The following is a 19,472-nucleotide window of genomic DNA, read 5'->3' on the forward strand; positions in this document are numbered from 1 at the left end:
TTCCCCAGTGCTAAAGCATTGATAGCAAATGTTTAGGTCTCTGGTGAAGTGATTATATGAGTCATGGACGTGAGGGGAAGCGGGCTGCCCTCTGCGCTCTAGGGGCGTAATGTGGTGGTATTAGTGCCGTGAGGGAATGATTTACACTGTCCTCCTGCTGCAGTTTATTAAATCCGTCCCGCCTGCCAATTTGCAGGGTTTTGCAGGTGTCAGAGGAAAGTGTGAGGTGAGATGGAAGGGCTCAATGGTCCCATTATGAAATGAACACCTGCGGCCGAAGGGACAAACATCCTGAGCAGACGTGCACACACACACACACACACAAGTATAACATTTCAAACTCAGACAGCCATCTAAAATTAACTAATGAAAGTTATAAACAAACTATTTCACACACACATACAGTGATCACACATTCGGAGTAACAATGTAGAAATGTGGTAGTAATTAGGACCATGTGGTCCAAGCTTGATTCAATAAATGTATTGAAATGTTGAAGTTTTCACACGTTTTCGCATTTCACTCACACACAGAACCAAATACGGCATTACCCGCACAAACCAACATTATTACCACAATCCCACACATAGCTGGCTGAGGCCATGTTTAGTCAGGTGCTGATGTACTGTATACAGAATGATGCTTTAGTATTCTCCACACTCATTAATAACAACTGCATTTTGCTTTCCAAATATTTAGAGTGAGTTTTTGTTGGCTGGGTTTGGGTGTCAGAGATTGTAGTGATGGCAATAAAACTCACACACATCTGCATTTGCATTATGATCTTGGCACTTTCTAACCAAAGCAACTCACCAACAACAAAGCGTATATTGGGACTCATTCATGAAACATGAGCAGAACGAACTTGCACGCAAATCGTTCATAATAAATTAACAAACATTGGTAAACTGTTTCATTCAACTGAATGCAACAAATTACATTAGATTTAGAATCGATTTACACAGATATTTGTTCTGCTTGATTCATGAATGAGATGGAATGTGTTTATGACCTTTACCTAAGCAGGCATCTAAATTGAAGTGTAATCTTGAGGTTTAATAAAAAATGCTGTACAATAGCCAACATTATGCCAAAACAGCTGTCGTATAAGATACAGACATTGAGCATAAAGGCCTTTTACAGGACTGGAGTCGACTTTTGTAAATGCAAGTGCCTGTGAATAAAATCATCTGGTCATATTAATGATACTTTTTCATTAGTTTTTAATATGTGCAACAACCAAACAATACAACTAGTCTTAGAAGAGCCTCGTCATTTTTTCACTTCATTCATCAAAACACTGACCAGTCAGTTGTTTACAAGATGAAATATTACTTCATGCATTGAAAAAGCTTTATGAATTGAAAAATATGTAATTTAATCGAGTTATAAGAAAACTAGATCATTCTCATGATAAGTTATTGGAGTGTAGATAGCTTGATTATAAATGGGAGTTCTGGTTCTGTCTAGTACACATCTAGTTCTGTTGTGTTACTTGCTCTCAGTGATCAATACACTTACCTACCATGTAGACAGCTTCTCCATAAGCACACTGGAGTCAACTAAAGACATGAGATTGGAAGTCTTGGTTGAATAGGTGCCCTGAACTTTAAATAAAGCCTGGTTACTGACAAATCTGATCTTCTTAAGAAAGACTGGTTAGTGTGAACCATGACTTGTGAACCAAATGCTTTCACAGGACCTTAAAATGCATTACAAAGCTGGAAAAGGCTAGCAAAGCATTGATAAAGACCTAGGTTTTCATGATTTCACAGTAAACATGGAAGATTCTGGACAGTTGCTACTCTCCCATGGAGCGGGACTCTAGAAACACAACAGACAAAAGATGTGAGAAAGAACCACAAAAGATCTCCTGGAAACTCTTCAAAGTGTGAATCGTTGAAAATGATCCCGCTCCTTGAACGCAATCTCTTTCAAAAGATACACCAAATTTTATGCAATCATCATGAGACACATGAGAGCCAATGCCATTTCACAATAAAAGCTGATGTAACGCTGCTTCAGTTTTTGAATGTGTACACAGGATCTAAGTTTGACAGCGGATGGAGATGGTGATCTCCTTTGAGACTGTTCCTCACAAGTCAATCATTTAGCCTTGGAACACTTGGAATATTTTGTACTTGGAATATTTTGTACTAAATTATGGTGGCCGAGAAAGCTCAACGCACTGCAACTGAAGAAAACAGATGCAAACATATATATATATATATATATATATATCAAAAAAAAAGAAAAAAAGAACAGCAAATTAAGAAAACATAATCAGTTTGACAACACGTGCTGCAAATACTCACAGCACAACCAAATACAGAAACGCACTGTAAATACTCACAACACAACCAAATACAGAAATGCACTGCAAATACTCACAACACAACCAAATACAGAAACAAGCTGCAAATACTCACAATGCAACCAACTTTAGAAACGCGCTGCAAATACTCACAACGCAACCCAACACAGAAATGCACTGCAAATACTCACAGCGCAACTAAATACAGAAATGCACTGCAAATACTCACAACGCAACCAAATACAAAAATGCACTGCAAATACTCACAACGCAACCAAACACAGAAATGCACTGCAAATACTCACAGCGCAACTAAATACAGAAATGCACTGCAAATACTCACAGCGCAACATAACCAAATACAGAAACACTGCAAATGCTCGCAATGCAATCAAATACAGAAACAAGCTGCAAATACTCACAATGCAACCAACTTTAGAAATACGCTGCAAATACTCACAACGCAACCAAACACAGAAATGCACTGCAAATACTCACAGCGCAACTAAATACAGAAATGCACTGCAAATACTCACAACGCAACCAAACACAGAAATGCACTGCAAATACTCACAGTGCAACTAAATACAGAAATGCACTGCAAATACTCACAGTGCAACTAAATACAGAAATGCACTGCAAATACTCACAGTGCAACCAAATACAGAAACGCACTGCAAATACTCACAACATAAGCAAATACAGAAACACTGCAAATGCTCGCAATGCAATCAAATACAGAAACACGCTGCAAATGCTCACAACGCAGCCAAATACAGAAAGACGCTGCAAATTCTCATAACACAACCAAATACAGAAACACAATGCAAATACTCACACGAAAAAAATATCGAAACGCGCTGAAAAATAGCACAGACCACAACGGAAATGTTTCAAGGGGACCCAACAAGTGACGAACCTGGCTGGCTTGTTGTTCAATGTTTACTTTTCATTGGTGTTGTAGATGACCTGAAGGGTAAGGGTTTTTTTTTTTCGCTTGTTTGTTTGTGTATTTTAACAACCTGATCGTATGTGCGTTTTGAGTATTTGCAGCGCGTTTCTGCACATGTGTTGTCTAACTGATGAAGACGTTTTCTTAATTTGCTGGGTTTTTTTTTTTTTTTTTCTATTTGCAGAGTGTTGAGCTCTCTCAGCCACTGTGCCTAAATTGTATAAATGAACATAAATAAATAAATAAATAAATGTAAATAAAAGTTTGCTGGCTGATTAAGTTGAAAATCATACACCAAAATACATGTCATAATGGTAAAATTATACCCCAACATATAAACTCATCATGGCAATGAGATTCCCATGCCCATCGCATCTGTGTATTGACACCAAAAGTTTCCCACTGAAAGCAATGGAGTACACTGCATGTAATATATTGTAAAATGTAATTTATTCCTGTGATCAAAGCTGAATTTTCAGCATCATTACTCCAGTCAATGTCACATGATCCTTCAGAAATCATTCTGTTTATAAGGTTTTTAATTATAAAACAACGTTATCCAAGCGGATAGTCATTTCGCAGTTCGAAAGAGTACAAGAATATTCCTTTTCCTTGCATTTTCTTGTCATGCATTAAGAAAGTAAATAGGTAAAATTTTGATTTTATGTGGACTTTTAACTAATAACAAATTAAGTTTGTGTAGCTTGGCTAGTTACTCATGTCTGCCTGTATCCAGTTAGATCCATTTAAACACCTACCAGATGAGAAGAAAGATGAAGAAAGACAGCAATAAGATGGAGTACTGCTTTCTGAGAACATCTCAGCAGCTGAGCAGTTATAAATCAAACTCAAGGATCCACCAGCAGGAACCCTGAGACTGTGCTCTCGTTTGAGGAGATAAATGGATGGAAGGACAGATAAAGATGGATTGTGGGAAGGATAGATGGCTAGATGGAGGAGAGAGGCAATGGCCTTGGTGAGCAAAGCTAGTACATCATGTCTGTAGTATCCTATACGATGCTGATGGCTACAGTGGCATTCAGTATGAAATCCATTTGAACACAGGGCCATAGTTTAGACATGGTTTACCTCAAAAAGGGTCTGTTTCGTTTGCAGCATCATGGGCAGCTATTTGAGGGAGTCCTGTCTTATCCACTAGGGAGATAGATGGATCTTTATCTGCCTCACTTTTATCAAAGCCATATTTCTCAATAAGGTCTCCATTGCATTAAGAAGAGGGAAAGAGGGAAGACCCCTGGATTTGTTCTCTTGCTCATTCATTTTCCTTTATATTTCCTTTGTTAGTGCCGTTTGTTCAGGCAAGCATCACTATTACTAATACTCATACTGTACTTAGTGAGGTTGGAGCTTTGGTGTATGCACCTTTTGTAGCACAGACATAAATTAAATCTAACATCATACCGTTTTTAGGGTATTTAAGCTATTATTATCCTATGCACTAGGATCAACATGACCGGGTGTACAATAAAATAGGTGGAGAAATCTAATCAAAGAAGTCATATCTTAAGACCAGAATTGCACTTGGGGAAACTTGGGGTGGACTCAGCCTTGTAAACATCCTAGTAACATGAGAACAACTTAGCATCCCAACTAGAAAATCCCTAGCAACCACCCAAAACTTCCTAGCAATTTCATAATGTTCTAAAAATACTTCACAACATCTTAGCATCCTCACAGCAACACCCTGACATCAACTAGAACACCCAACAAACCAAAAGCATGCTACAAACCATTACCATGCTATAAAAAACATGTTAGCAATGTGCAAAGTCACACCCTGCAAACTACCAAAAACAATTTAGCAACTACGTAGCAACATGCTAAAATTACACTCAAATGAACACCTTAGCAACCACCCACAACATCATTGTGGTGAATTTTGTACAAGCTAACACTCACCTTTACTTTTGGGGAAAGTATAAGTCTACTTTCCTTCCTCTCACTCCACTTACATATGTTCTTACAGCTACTTTCTGTCCAGGGGCTCTTTTCCCCCTACTCCATAAAAAAAACTCCATGCTCCTCATGTCAAAAGATATTCCAGTCAGTACGTTCAGTAGGCTTCACTTCAAACCTCAGATCTTAAACCTGAGCTTAACCCTGACAGTTGATTGGTTGGTAATTAGCTATTAGCGAGTTAGCATTTCAGCTTATTACAAGGTTGCGGTTTTGAAGTCAGAGCCACCATATGATATGAGTAGCCTGTTTGTTTCAATTTAACTTTACATGAGCCAGGTGCCCTGAGCAGCTGCGAACAGGTCCATGCTAAATTCAAAACAGTCCAGCATCACACTGACTCTACTCAGACTTTAAACTGTGAAAGTATAATCATTTTGAACACCTAAAATAAATGTTTACAAAGTTGCAAAAGTCCACCAACTCAACTAACATACTATCATTTTGATAAAACAATAGTTAGGCTGTGCCATTCCTCCCTCTCAGAATCCTAAAAGGTATGGTTTTAAATGAAACCAACCATCCAATCAAAAAACTTAAAAACATATATGCATATCAACATGCAGCAAGACAGTCATATGTAGCTCACACATCTAAAGATCAAGTGCTGATTCTTGACTTAACAATGAGCAATATCACATTTGCAATGATATTAGGGTGACCATATGACCATGAAAAAACCTCAAGACAGGTTAAATATATGGCCTGGTGTGTTTCAACAATGGTGCTTGGTGGTTATAATGGACAAATTTAGTAAAAAACAGAATGGAGATTAAAGAGATATTTATTATTATTGAAAAAAGCTTTGATACATCTGATCTTTGGACACACTTTGACCCAAACTTCATGTTGATATTGAAATCCATCCAAAGCAAAAGTTTTGCTGACCTGTAGTCATCTTAATATTTTTCTTTTTAATGTTTTTAAGATGACTGGTAATGGAAATGATTTGTCAGATTTCCAAAAGTGAGTGGGTTTGTTTTTAAAGTTAAATGGTTTATCAAGACATTGACACAAGGAGATTTAAGGTTAAAGAAGTTTGGGGCTCCAGGTCTCTTTCATCTCGCATAATAAAACAATTTCAATTCAGATCAATATTTTATGTTTACTTAATTATTTATTTGGTGAGTAGTAATACGTGGGATAATGTACAGTACAGTCAGTTGGTCAAATCACAAAATAAACCCTTTCATCCCAATAAACCTGTCAGGGTTCATTTTGCAATAATGCAATAACATTTTGCAATTTTTACATTATGCATTTGAAAGATGCCTCCATCAAAGTCAACAAGCATTTAAGCTGTACTTTCTTCAGCTATTCAAGTTATACTGTTTTATCAGTGTGAACATTCTCTGGGAATTGAACCAGTGATCTTTGTGTTGGGTGAACGTGATTTCACCAAGTACAACATGTTCCTGGATCAGTGTCTTTGTTGATTCTGGAACAACATTCCAATCAACCAATCAGATTTGAGGGACAAGTTTACAGTTCACGTCAAGTTTAGGCTTACAGCCAGGGTTAGGTGCTTCTACATCAGTGTAATTTACCTATCATTTCCCTCTGATTTTAGGGATAAATTACGGGTAGTCTTTGGTATAAGGGTAGGGATAGAGTTAGGACTAAATTTCCAGATTGAAATGTTGTTCCAGGATCAACAAAATATTTTGATCCAGGAACATGTCTTACTTGGCAAAATCACTGTGATCCTTTGGGTGGCTAGCACCATATACTACCAGTTGTTATGAAAACCTTAATAATCTAACATTTATTTTACCAGTTAGATTTTATTTACAGTTCTCTGTTTGTTCGTATGTCTCTCTATCTATCTTTATTATTCTGACTTCTATGATGCCTAATTTTACATCCAGGGTTCAATAAAGTATCATTTTATCTTAGACATCAAAATGTGATGATGAAGATGCCAACATACAGGGGAAAGAGAGAAAACACACCATGTCTGAGAGGTTTGAAAAGATTTTCTGTGCTCTTTGTCCAAGAGGGATATTTTGAATTATCTGCAAGACTCTTGACACATGCATTTTAAAGTTAAAAGTGACAATGTAAAGTTCTTGTTCTTGTCCTTGGAGGCAGAATCTAAGTCTGATATATGAGTTTAAAAAGCAGAGATAATCAGCAGTGGGTTTGCAGTGATTTGGTTCTTAAATGATGAAAGCATTTCATGTTTATAGTTCTGTGATGTAAGCCAGAGAAGCAGAGAAAACCTTCTTAATTTGTCCAACACGGTTTTGGTTAGGACTCTGCTGAACTGTGGGACATGAAGGGTAGCAGACCAGAGGGTGGGATGGTGGGGGGTGTCTTTGAAGAAAAAGGCGAAATAGAAAAGAAAAGAGGGGGTGGTGAGGGGTAGTTGTGAATTAAGCCTTAATGTGACACCACAGGAGTCTCAAGGTGACCAAATGGCGCCAATTACCACACAAAGCTGCCCGTTTAGGTTGAGCAAAGGGGTGAGAATGAGTGTCAAAGACAGGCCGTAAGAAATGAAAAGAGAGAGGCTGAAACAGATGTAGAGAGAGAGATTAAAATGAAAAGATGTAATTATGAAGATATGATGAGAAGAAAAACAGCATTAAAGACAGAAAAGGAATGGGTTCATGTTTTTAGTGAAGAAAATTAGTGGACTTTGTTCATACCAGTGACTCTTTTAAGGTTTTTTTTTTTTTTTTTTTTTATTCGCTCTGTGACTTTTTGTGTAGGTTACATCTGTGTTTCCCAACCATGTTGCTGGAGGCAAACCAATAGTACACATTTCAAACTCTTCCAAATCAAACACACCTGACTCAACTCATCAGCTCATTAGTTGAGACTGCGCTGACCTGACCTGTGCTGCATCTGAAATGGCAAACTGTCTGAGTATGTACTACATTTGATGAAGAACTTATTTTGCAACCGTTACAAAAGTATGTTATGTAGTATGAATATGTGTACTATGAATGAAATTCAGACATCATATTGTGATTTTTATGTGACTTACGGCCACTTCACAGCCATTCACAGCTTCTCTTCGGTGACCTCATGGGATAGTAAAGTGTCCATCTTTGAATGTGCATTTTAGAATCTCGCCTGAAATACCAGATACTTTTCACCTAATATTTTATGAATACTGCTCTTTTCGCATACTGGTATAGCCTTCTATTTATTAGGGAAGTAGGACAATTTGGAAACAGGTCTGAAATGGAAGTGCCATATAAGGGAGACATCCAAAGTGTGTACTGTACTTCAACATAAACTAGTGTTATTACAGTAAAAATTTGTTTATACATTTACTCAGAATTTGGAAAAAGCTTTGAAGTACCAAAGTAGCCTATTTTTTTCTCCACAAAAGACAAAGCAGATGTGTGTAGTCAGACAACAGTAGTCTAAATAAAGGAATCATGAGTTTCAGTTAGGTTACAATGGTTCGATTGGTCGATTAGTCATCCAACAGCTAGTAAGGTTGACTATTCTTTTTATCAGTGGTGCTTTAATTAGTTTTGGTAGTTAAACTACCTTTTCACTGCTTACTTCAAATGATGTTCCATAGACTGTATGTGACTAATTTCTAATTAGTAGCACAGGGATTGTGTCTGGAGATCAGGCTCTCTGTGGATGTAGGACTTTTTGATCCAATTCAAGCTTCAGATGTGTTGAAACATTTCAACTTGTGTGGCTAAACAGTATGCAAGTGTCCAACCAGATGTGTTTTTGACCATTTGAAGAACGTAAACAATAATGAAGTAACTACAACACCACTCTGTATGTCTGGTCCTGAAGCATTTCCCTCATTATCATATATTTATTTATTCATTTTTTATTTATTTATTTTTTTAAATAACAGTCAACAGGCTCCAGACTGGCTGAGAAGCTTTGAAGCTTGTCTCAGGATGTAGATCTGCATGGACTGATCCTGACTTTCCCACCCTGGCTCTCATTCACACACAGATTGAAATTGAGAGTTCAAACTCACAGAGACGGCTACTGGCAAGAGCCAAGAGTGTTTGATTCGCAGTCCACCAAAATAAGATAGAACACACACTGAGACATACTGTCAAAATCTCTCTCTCTCCTTCTGCTGTATCTCAGACGCCAGACCTCATCAGCTGAATATAATCACACTGATGAAGGAGAGAATGAAGTTGCAAACACAGAGACCGAAGTGAGATAGAGAGATCAGTTCATTCAACAGCCATCTAAATCCAAGAAAAAAAAAAAAAAAAAAAAAAACTGAATCTGCAGTTTTTTTTTTTTTCAAACTATTTTTCAAGATTCCAGTTTCAATAATATCAAATCAGATATAAAATGTAAAACCAATGGAATTATAAATTTTGCTTCTTTAGCTAAAATCAACTGTTTTTAGGCTAGTCCAATGACATTTTTCTCAAAGATAACAAATCAACATTTACCTGAAGTGACTTATCCAAATGTGTACCATTATCTTGTAGACACTGAGTACGTCTACACAAGAGAGGTGATGATAGCGTAGGACTATTCATTCACTTCCATTATAATTAATGAACCTGATAGCACTGTTAGCGCAACTATTTCTCATTAGTTCCAGGCATCCAGTCACCAAAGGATGTTACAAGATATCGTGGCCACAAATTAAGTTTTTGTCCCCCCGACTTATTAATTTGAACAAATTAATAACTTGTGGGAGCAAATTCTTAATTTGTGGCAACAATATCTGTTTTATTCTTCTGCATTTCATGTGCAGAAGAATAAAATTCTTCCATATTAATTTTACTGCTAGATATCTCCTGTTGTTTAGAATGAGTTTGACAACTAACCAGAAAAATTCCAGGAACAATGACGTCACTTTCCAAACCTATGAAAACCATCACACACAATTTAATGAATCAGTTAAACTACTTTTGTGTTTTTCAGTGGAAACACATCTTCTTTCTGTATAAATTAGGCTTATAATATAAATTCACAAATCTCAGAGCAAATCTCAGATGGCTATAGAAAAGGAACCGAGGAGGCAAAGTGATGAGTATGAGAACTCTTTAAGTTAATATCTGTAAGTTAAGCTCTCTCTGAAAGGCCTTGGGGACACTGTGTTTATTTGGATTCAAATCTCCTTCATGTAGCGCCACCAATTAGCCTACGAGGGGATGATGCCCATGTTATGAATTCCTCCTTTTTTCTTTTCTTCTTTTTTTCCCCATTTCCTGCACTCAGACAGCAGTGACGGACAGCTCTATGAGTCTCAGTTTCCCCGTCTCACTCTCTTCCCAAGTTCATTTTTTCAGAGGGATCAGCAGCAGTGACCTCACCACAGGCGCCCAATCAGAAAGAGACACATGATAGCAAAACACACTCTGCTCCAATTACAATGTGGAGGAAAACATGGGCAAGCCAGATAAAGTGATTATACTAGTATTTGTGTTAGCACCAGTGCCTGTGGCTCACCAGGTGGGACTCTTGTGACCTTTGGTCTGGTTCTGACTGGTCTGTTTGGTTTTGGGGGGTGAGGGTCAAAGGACCAGATAAAGTAATCCTTCAATTGCATGTTCATCTGGGTTGCCAGGGTCTAGTCTCTCTCTTTTCACATTTCACCCTCCATTTCTCTAATCACAAAAGACCAACCCACCTGTCAAGAATTAAAACAGCTTTATTATAATGTCATCTTACGTTAAGTACCCAAAAACCTTTTTGAAAATTTAAGTTGTTCTGAAAGGATGTTTGGATGGATGGATTGATGGATGAATGAACAGATTGTTGGATGGATAGATGGATGTACAGATGAACATATGGATGTTTATATGGATAGACAAACGAAAAGATGGATGGATGAATGTTTGGAATGGATGGATAAATCAATAAATGAACAGATTAATGGAGTAAAATATGAATGCACAACAAGTATGGATGGATGGGTTGATGGATGAATAAATGGTTGGTTGAATGTATGGAAGGATGAGTGCAAGCACAGCAGGAGGAGTGAAAAGATGAATATATAGCAGGATGGATGGATGGATTAACAAATGAAGGCATAGTTAAATAGAAGGCATGGTTGTTTGAATGGATGGACAAATGAAGCATGGATGGATGGATGGATATGAATTGATGGATGAAAACATGAACAGCAGGATAGTTTGATGGAAAAATTATTGAATGAATTGATTGATAGATAGACGAATGGACGAATGGAAAATTGAACAGATCGATGGATGGATAGATAGATTAATATTTGAATAGATGGATTGGTGGTCAGACGAATGGACAGGCGAATGAGTGGATGCACAGACCATCATCTATCCTGTTGTTAATGTCTTCATTACGTGGTTACTGGCCCATCATTCTGCAGGGATTTTCTCAAAGCCATCTAATGAACTTATTGACAGACGTGTCCAACATCTGGGGTAGTAATTATTGGTAGTAACTTCCAGGCTCCAGACCGGCTGAGGAGAAACGAAGCTTGTCTCAGGAAGTTGATCTGCATGGACTGATCCTGACTTTCCCACCCTGGCTCTCATTCACATACAGATTGAAATTGAGAGTTCAAACTCACAGAGACAGCTACTGGCAAGAGCCAAGAGTGTTTGATTCACAGTCCACCAAAATGAGATAGAACACACACTGAGACATACTGTCAAAATCTCTCTCTCTCCTTCTGCTGTATCTCAGACGCCAGACCTCATCAGCTGAATATAATCACACTGATGAAGGAGAGAATGAAGTTGCAAACACAGAGACAGAGGTGAGATAGAGAGATGACAGGGGGAAGGGCTGGGGGCCCCTTTAAAGTAGACCAGTTCATTCAACAGCCATCTAAATCCAAGAAAAAAAAATGAATCTGCAGGGTTTTTTTGTTTTGTTTTGTTTTTTTTACTATTTTTTAAAATTCCAGTTTCAATAATATCAAGTCAGATATAAAATATAAAACCAATGGAATTACAAATGTTGCTTCTTTAGCTAAAATCAACTATTTTAGGCTAGACCAATCAATGTGCACTTTATCAAATGCATGCAGCTCTTTAAAAGCCTAATATATCAAAATATCAACAACAGAACCAGAACACCTTAACAATGGCTTAACAACTACTGAGAATATCATGTCCCTGAACTGTACTCAAATTGCCCCTCAAAAACTATTCTGATAGCAACTAAAATGAATGGAAATGATTACTGATTAAACACAATGGAATTCTAAATGAATATTTATTATGGCAAAAAAAAAGTTTTTAAAAGTTTTTACAGTGTAGTTGCATTAGCTGAGCTGATTCTATTGGATTTCCCACCATCATTGAGAGCTGGAACAGATACATTCAGCCCTCTGGACAGCTTAGAAGGACAGGAAATGTGTCTGTCTGAGAGTTCAGTGCCTGACAGAACAGCTCTGAGAACGCTGTTCTCTTTGGGAAAGGTGATTTACTAAGTGCTGCTGAGGGTCACCTGAGGGTGGAAAATAGAAAAATGTCTGGAGGATATAGATGGATGTCTTGCTGGTGTTGACATGTTTTAGGTTTGCTTTTTACTTTTAAGACAAGCATCTGTGGTTGATGTAAAAACTTTAACCAGTGTGTTTCTTTTTGTAAGGAAGAAGTACATTAGAAATACATTAAAGGAATAGCTCACCCAAAAATGGAAATTACCATAATTTATTCACCCTAATGTTGTTCCAACACAAATTCTTTTGCTATTTTCAATACAAAGTAACTGCAGCTTTATGGAAGTAAATTAATGTCAAACTTATTTGAAACAAAACTGCATGTTGAATTGCACTAATTGTATAACAGTGTTTGCACTTTAACCATTGTAATAATAGTTGGGAAGGGAGGTAAATGAGATAGAGGGACGCTTTGCAGACTGCCCATCATAATTCAGTTTACCATGCATCAACCCTAAGGAGGTACCTGTCTAGAGGGAAGCGATTTAGCCCTACTTAAAACTCCAATGAATAATTATGGGACACATTGCGTTCTGCCCATTGCAACTCCCATTTACCAAACTTCATATCAGTTGATAGAAACCCATCCACAGGGGAGTGTACAATTCTACTTTAGAGCCTAGCCATAGGGGAGGATAAGGAAAAAGAGAGAAAATAATATGCTCTCACGATCTACCATCATATCTCTTATTCGTTAGCTTTAACCCTGGGAAAAAGATACTTTCATGGGATTCGAATGGAGTGACTGACCTAGGCAGCATAAAAAGGGATCTATCTTACCCTGTTATCATTACTTGCACTGCCTGTCACATGCTTAGTATAGCTTTCTCTGTCAGCGGTGAGATTTACACATGTGATAAATGCAGGGAGATAGTCAGGCTGACGGAGAAGATTTCGGAATTAGAGACACGCATCCAAACTTTAATTGAGGATCGTAAGAATGCAAGGGACTTTAGATACTGCTTTGGATGCGACTAGTCATGGGGCAAAACACCACTGTTCCCTTCCGATTAGAACTTCAAACAGGTTCTCCCCACTCAGTGACGCACCCACCGAGAATCCTGTTGAAAGTGCCCTAGTTATTGGTGATTATATTACATGGAACATGAACAGGAAGCAGACAGACTGGCTAAACTGACCGTCTGCTAGCTGTCTCACGTCACAGAAGTCAGATAAATCCCAACACATAGAAACTCTTTCACCTAGATATCATCACATGGAGACTGTGTCTGTACCCCGAATTAGTAAATAAAAAAAAACTCCCAAACCCATTTAAGGGTAAAAATTTATTTGATGTTCACCAAATAAAAAACAGATATAATACTGATAAACAAATGATAAAGCTTGGGTTGCTGAATATTAGATCCCTTTCTTCAAAAGCACTTATTGTAAATGATATTATCACAGACAATAATCTAAATGTGCTGTGTTTGACAGAAACCTGGCTAAAACTAGATGATTACATTACTTTAAATGAGTCCACACCTTAAGGTTACTATTATCAACATGAGCCTCGACTGAAAGGCAAAGGGAGAGGTGTTGATGTAATTTATAGTAATATCTTCAGTATTACTCAAAATTCTTTCAAATATAACTCATTCGAAGTGATGGTGCTTTATATAACGTTATGAAATGTAAGCGACAAATTCCATTTGACATTTGTGCTGGCTACTGTATATAGGCCACCAGGGCACCATACAGACTTTATCAAAAAATTTGCTGATTTTCTATCGGAGTTAATACTGGCTGCGGATAAAGTCCTAATTGTTTGTGATTTTAATATTCATGTAGATAATGAAAAAGACGCATTGAGATTGGCATTTACAGACATTCTAAACTCTATTGGAGTTAGACAACACATGTCAGGACCCACTCTTTGTCATAATCATACTTTAGATCTAATATTGTCACATGGAATCAATATTGATGCCACTGAAATTCTGCAGCAGAGTGACGACATCTCAGATCATTATCTAGTCTTGTGTATACTATATTTAGCCAAAGCTGCAAAACCGCCTCTCTGCCACAAATATGGTAGAACTATCACTTCTACCACTAAAGATTGCTTTATAAATAATCTTCCTGATCAGTTTCAACTTCTTAGCATACCAGATAGCTTAGAAGAACTCGATGTTACAACAGAAACTATTGACTCTCTATTTTGCAGCACACTAGACTCAGTTGGTCCTTTGTGCTCAAAGAAGATTAAGGACATTAGTCAAACACCGTGGTACAACGAGCACACATGGGCCCTCAAGAGAGCAGCCAGAAAAATGGAGTACAGCTGGAAGAAAACAAATCTAGAGGTTTTTCGCATTCCGTGGAGAGAGAGCATTGATTGCATACAGAAAGGCCTTAAAAACTGCTAGATCTGCTTATTTTTCAAATCTCTTAGAAGAAAACAAACACAACCCTAAGTATTTATTTGATACAGTGGCTAAATTAACGAGAAGTAAAGCTTCATCTTCTGATGTTTCCAAACAGCACAGCAGTAATGACTTTATGAACTTATTTACTTGCGAGATTGATAATATTAGAGAGAAAATTATAACCATGCAACTGTCTACTACAGTATCACGTCAGACTGTGCATTGTAGTATCCCTGAGGAAAAATTCCATTCATTCATTGCTATAGGAGAGGAAGAATTGTCTAAAATTGTTAAATCATCAAAATCAACAACATGTATGTTAGACCCTATACCGACTAAGCTATTAAAAGAGATGCTTCTAGAGGTCATAGATCCTCTTCTTAATATCATTAATACATCTTTGTCACTAGGATACGTACCGGAAACTTTTAAGCTGACTATTATCAAACTATGACTATTATCTCTTATTAAAAAAACACAACTTGATCCTAGAGAATTAGTCAATTACAGGCCAATCTCGAATTTACCTTTTCTGTCAAAAATACTAGAAAAGGTAGTATCATCACAACTATGTTCCTTCTTAGAAAGAAATGGTATCTGTGCGGATTTCCAGTCAGGATTTAGACCATACCATAGTACTGAGATGGTTCTCGTTAGAGTTACAAATGATTTGCTCTTATCATCAGATCGTGGTTGTATCTCTCTACTAGGGTTACTAGATCTCAGTGCTGCTTTTGACATTATCGATCACAACATTATATACAACGATCGCTAGATAAACCCAGTCCGTAGCACTTGGGTAAAATGTCCATGTCAAGCGTCCATTGAAAAACATTCAACTTCACTTTTTGTCCACGAAAGTGTAAAATCCGTGAAATATTGATATATTTTCCATTGTTTACGTCAGATTTCGAGAAACGATCTGCTCTCCATCATTGTTCTTCAAAAAATTAGGCAAAATCTGTTGTATACGATCGTATACATTAGACTCTCACAAACAAATGAGCCTGTCTCCAAAGTTTATTTTTCAAAACAGGGCAGCAGTATTACTTAAAATATTCAAGCAGTGCCATCGAATTTTGTGACACCTTGAGAGGCATATTCTCCAGCAATTGTCATTGTAGTAAATCTTGACGGACAAAATTTTTAGCCAATGCCAAGACGATTCCAACAACGTGAGTGCTGATTACCTTCCGCATGTGCACAATAGAGGCATTTTTATGGTTATGTACAGCTGTCTTGACAATTCAGAAATCAGAGCTCGTAAGAGAAGTGCACCTGTCACCTGTCATGTCACTGTTATTCTTCCACATCCCAGACCACGCTTTTACTTTCATTTGCTTGAAAAACAAATCCTCGTCACCCAAAACCTTTTTATTTCTTTGTCTATGTATATATTGAGACAATCAATTGTTTTTGAAGTAAATGCTGTCTTTTGCCTGAATGATTGGCCATCATTGCGATAATAGATTATGTATGATTGCGATTATGTATAGCCTCCAAACGATTGCTTTTGGAGGCCGGTTGCTGTCTGAATCGATAATTGTTTACATGTGTAGCCTAGCGATGTAGCATCTGTTCATATGTATGGACATGACTGATTGTTCTGTGAACGACTGGCAATCAACGTACTTGATGACCATATGGAGTCAAAAACTGTTTCAAGGCTGTATTTTTTTAATTTATTTTTTTGCATTGTTTTGTTAATACATCATATATATATATATATATTTATATGAATTTGTGAATTTAGTAATGAAAGCACTAAAATCGTGTGCACAATTTGTGTGGACAGGGCCTAAGTATACTTCAAATCCAACATATTTATTGACATATCACTTTAAACTTACTGATATAAAGTTATAATTAAACTTTATTTGGAGTATTTATTTATTGCACAATGCACATTTCTTAATATTATGGCTAAAATGTGTTTTAATATCACTATTAATAAGGATTGTATGGTCTTTGTATAACCCTTATGTGTTGTTGGGAATGTTTTCATCCACTATGCGGTGTTTTTGAGTCTTAATTTGGCCACAACTTTCTCTGTGTTTCAGCAAATGGAATGATTTTTGGTGACAAATCTTATACATATTTTGGGAAAATGCTTCAAAAATACACTGTGGGCAAATTTACTACTGTTTCATTATGTTCGTGGATGAAAAAAATGTATCCGATAAATATTTTTTTCAATTTTTTTTTTTGCATAAATCTGTTAATCAACCTCAGTTCTGATCAAAACTACTAAATGTTTAAAAAAAAATCCAGGATTTTTGCTCTTTTATTGCCAAGTTTATAAATGATGTCACTGATTTGGGAAAAAAAACTCACAAAATGACTTATTTTCAGTATAAAAAGTGATTGTGGACTGGATATTTTTTTTTTACCTTTTATCACAGTCTTGGACATGTGAAAGATTAGTAACAACATTGGTTTTGATGCATTGTTAGTTTTTGTGCAGCATCAGATTTTAATTTTTTCTCCCTCATTTACTGTTTGTGGCTGTTTTTGTCCCATTGACTTCCCTTATAACATTGACATTTTTTATAACATATGACATTTTTTGATTGCAAAGCCACCATATAATCATGCATTCTTGATTGATGGTGGTTTTCCCTGATGGGAAGAGGTAAAATGTTTAATTTTTACAGTTGATCACCAGGTGGCACCATTAACCCTTTAGATAGGCCTGTGCAAAAAAAAGCTTAGTTTCTGGCTTTTATACGGGGTTATATGGAGTATAACAGCATATTATAGTGTGTATGTGTGTGTGTGTGCGTGTGTTTGTGTGTGTGAGAGAGAGAGAGAGAGAGAGAGAGAGAGAGAGAGAGAGAGACCTTTGCGCACTTACCTTGATGCGTCTGAGAAAATCAAAATATGCACCTCAGCTCTCAGAGCTACATGGAGTAAACAAAAACAAAGTAAGTGTATTTATGCACCTGCATTTTGATGGTGAGAAGTACAGACAGCCTATGTGTGAAATGCTTGTCTTTTCTTGATGGTAAAGCCAGTTTAAAACCTTAAAATCCTTCAGTGATACACTTTTCAATTTTTTCTGTAAAAAATCTACTCTGCATCAGATTTATAAACATAATTTATTATGAACCAAAGTGCAACAACTCCAGTTTCTCATTGTGCAGCGCCCATGGAGGTTGGTCATGCTGACAATGAGGTCAATCATCTCCTCCGTAAAAAACAGATTGAACACAGAATCCACACTCTGGACCCTTGTGATGGCATAAAGGCAGAAACACACCAAGCCGACAGTCGGCCGTCGGGCAGTTTTTGTTCCTCGGCCGACTAAGTTTTCTCAGTGTGTTTCTCACTGTCGGCTGAAGTTGGTCCTCGTCAGCTTTTTTTCGGCCGATTCGACATGTTGTCTCGTCGTCCGTCGGGCCATCTGATCATTCTGATTGGCTGTTCAGCTACTGCCACCTACTGGTACGGAAAGGCATTTCATCTTATGCAGGCGCAGAACGGACGTGCTACTTGGCTGTCGGCTGTCGAGTGTCGGTTTAGTGTGTCAGGGCAACTTTGGACCCAGACCCTGCCGACGTGAGCCAACCCCACAGTCTGCTTTCATCGCCACTAGTTCATTGGCGTCGGCTTGGTGTGTTCCTGCCTTAATGCGTCGGCCCTGGAGGCACGTCTCTGTCAGGCTGAAGAAAGGGAGTTGTCTCCACGTTGGTGGAAAACCACACTTCGCCGTTTCTCCCAATCCACCCAGATCCAGGATCCTCTGAATCCTCCTCGCCTTCAGTGGAAGCTGGAGAGGATGATGAGGGTGCCACAACAAAATCAGGATCTGACTCTCCTGAGTCTGTGATGTCAGAGGGAGAAGACAATACATCCTACAGCTCGCTGGAGGGGTCAGGCTGCATAATAATTTCTAAAACTTCGGTACAAGTCAAGCCCTTTCTCATGTTGCTTGCTGCTCTTCTCACCATCAAATGACCAGCAGGATGGCATGCAAGTGTTTCAATCCACTTACCTTGTTTTTGTTTAGTCTGTACTTCTCACCATCAAAAGGCAGCAGGTGCATAAATACACTTACTTTGTTTTTGTTTACTCCATGTAGTTCTGAGAGCTGAGGTGCATATTTTGATTTTCTCAGATACATCACAGTAAGTTGGTGTAAGGTCTCTCTCACACTCTCTCTCTCTCTCTCTCTCTCTCTCTCTCTCTCACACACACACACACACACACACACACACTATAATATGCTGTTATACTCCATATAACTCCATATAAAAGCCAGAAACTAAGCTTTTTTTTTTTTTTTGCACAGGCCTATCTAAAGGGTTAATGGTGCCACCTGGTGATCAACTGTAAAAATGACAAATTTTACCTCTTCCCAACAGGGAAAACCACCATCAATCAAGAATGCATGATTATATGGTGTCATGGCTTTGCAATCAAAAAATGTCATTATAATGGAAGTCACTGGGGCAAAAACAGCCACGAACA

Source organism: Ctenopharyngodon idella, chromosome 22 (assembly GCF_019924925.1).
Source record: "Ctenopharyngodon idella isolate HZGC_01 chromosome 22, HZGC01, whole genome shotgun sequence".
Classification (NCBI taxonomy): Eukaryota; Metazoa; Chordata; class Actinopteri; order Cypriniformes; family Xenocyprididae; genus Ctenopharyngodon; species Ctenopharyngodon idella.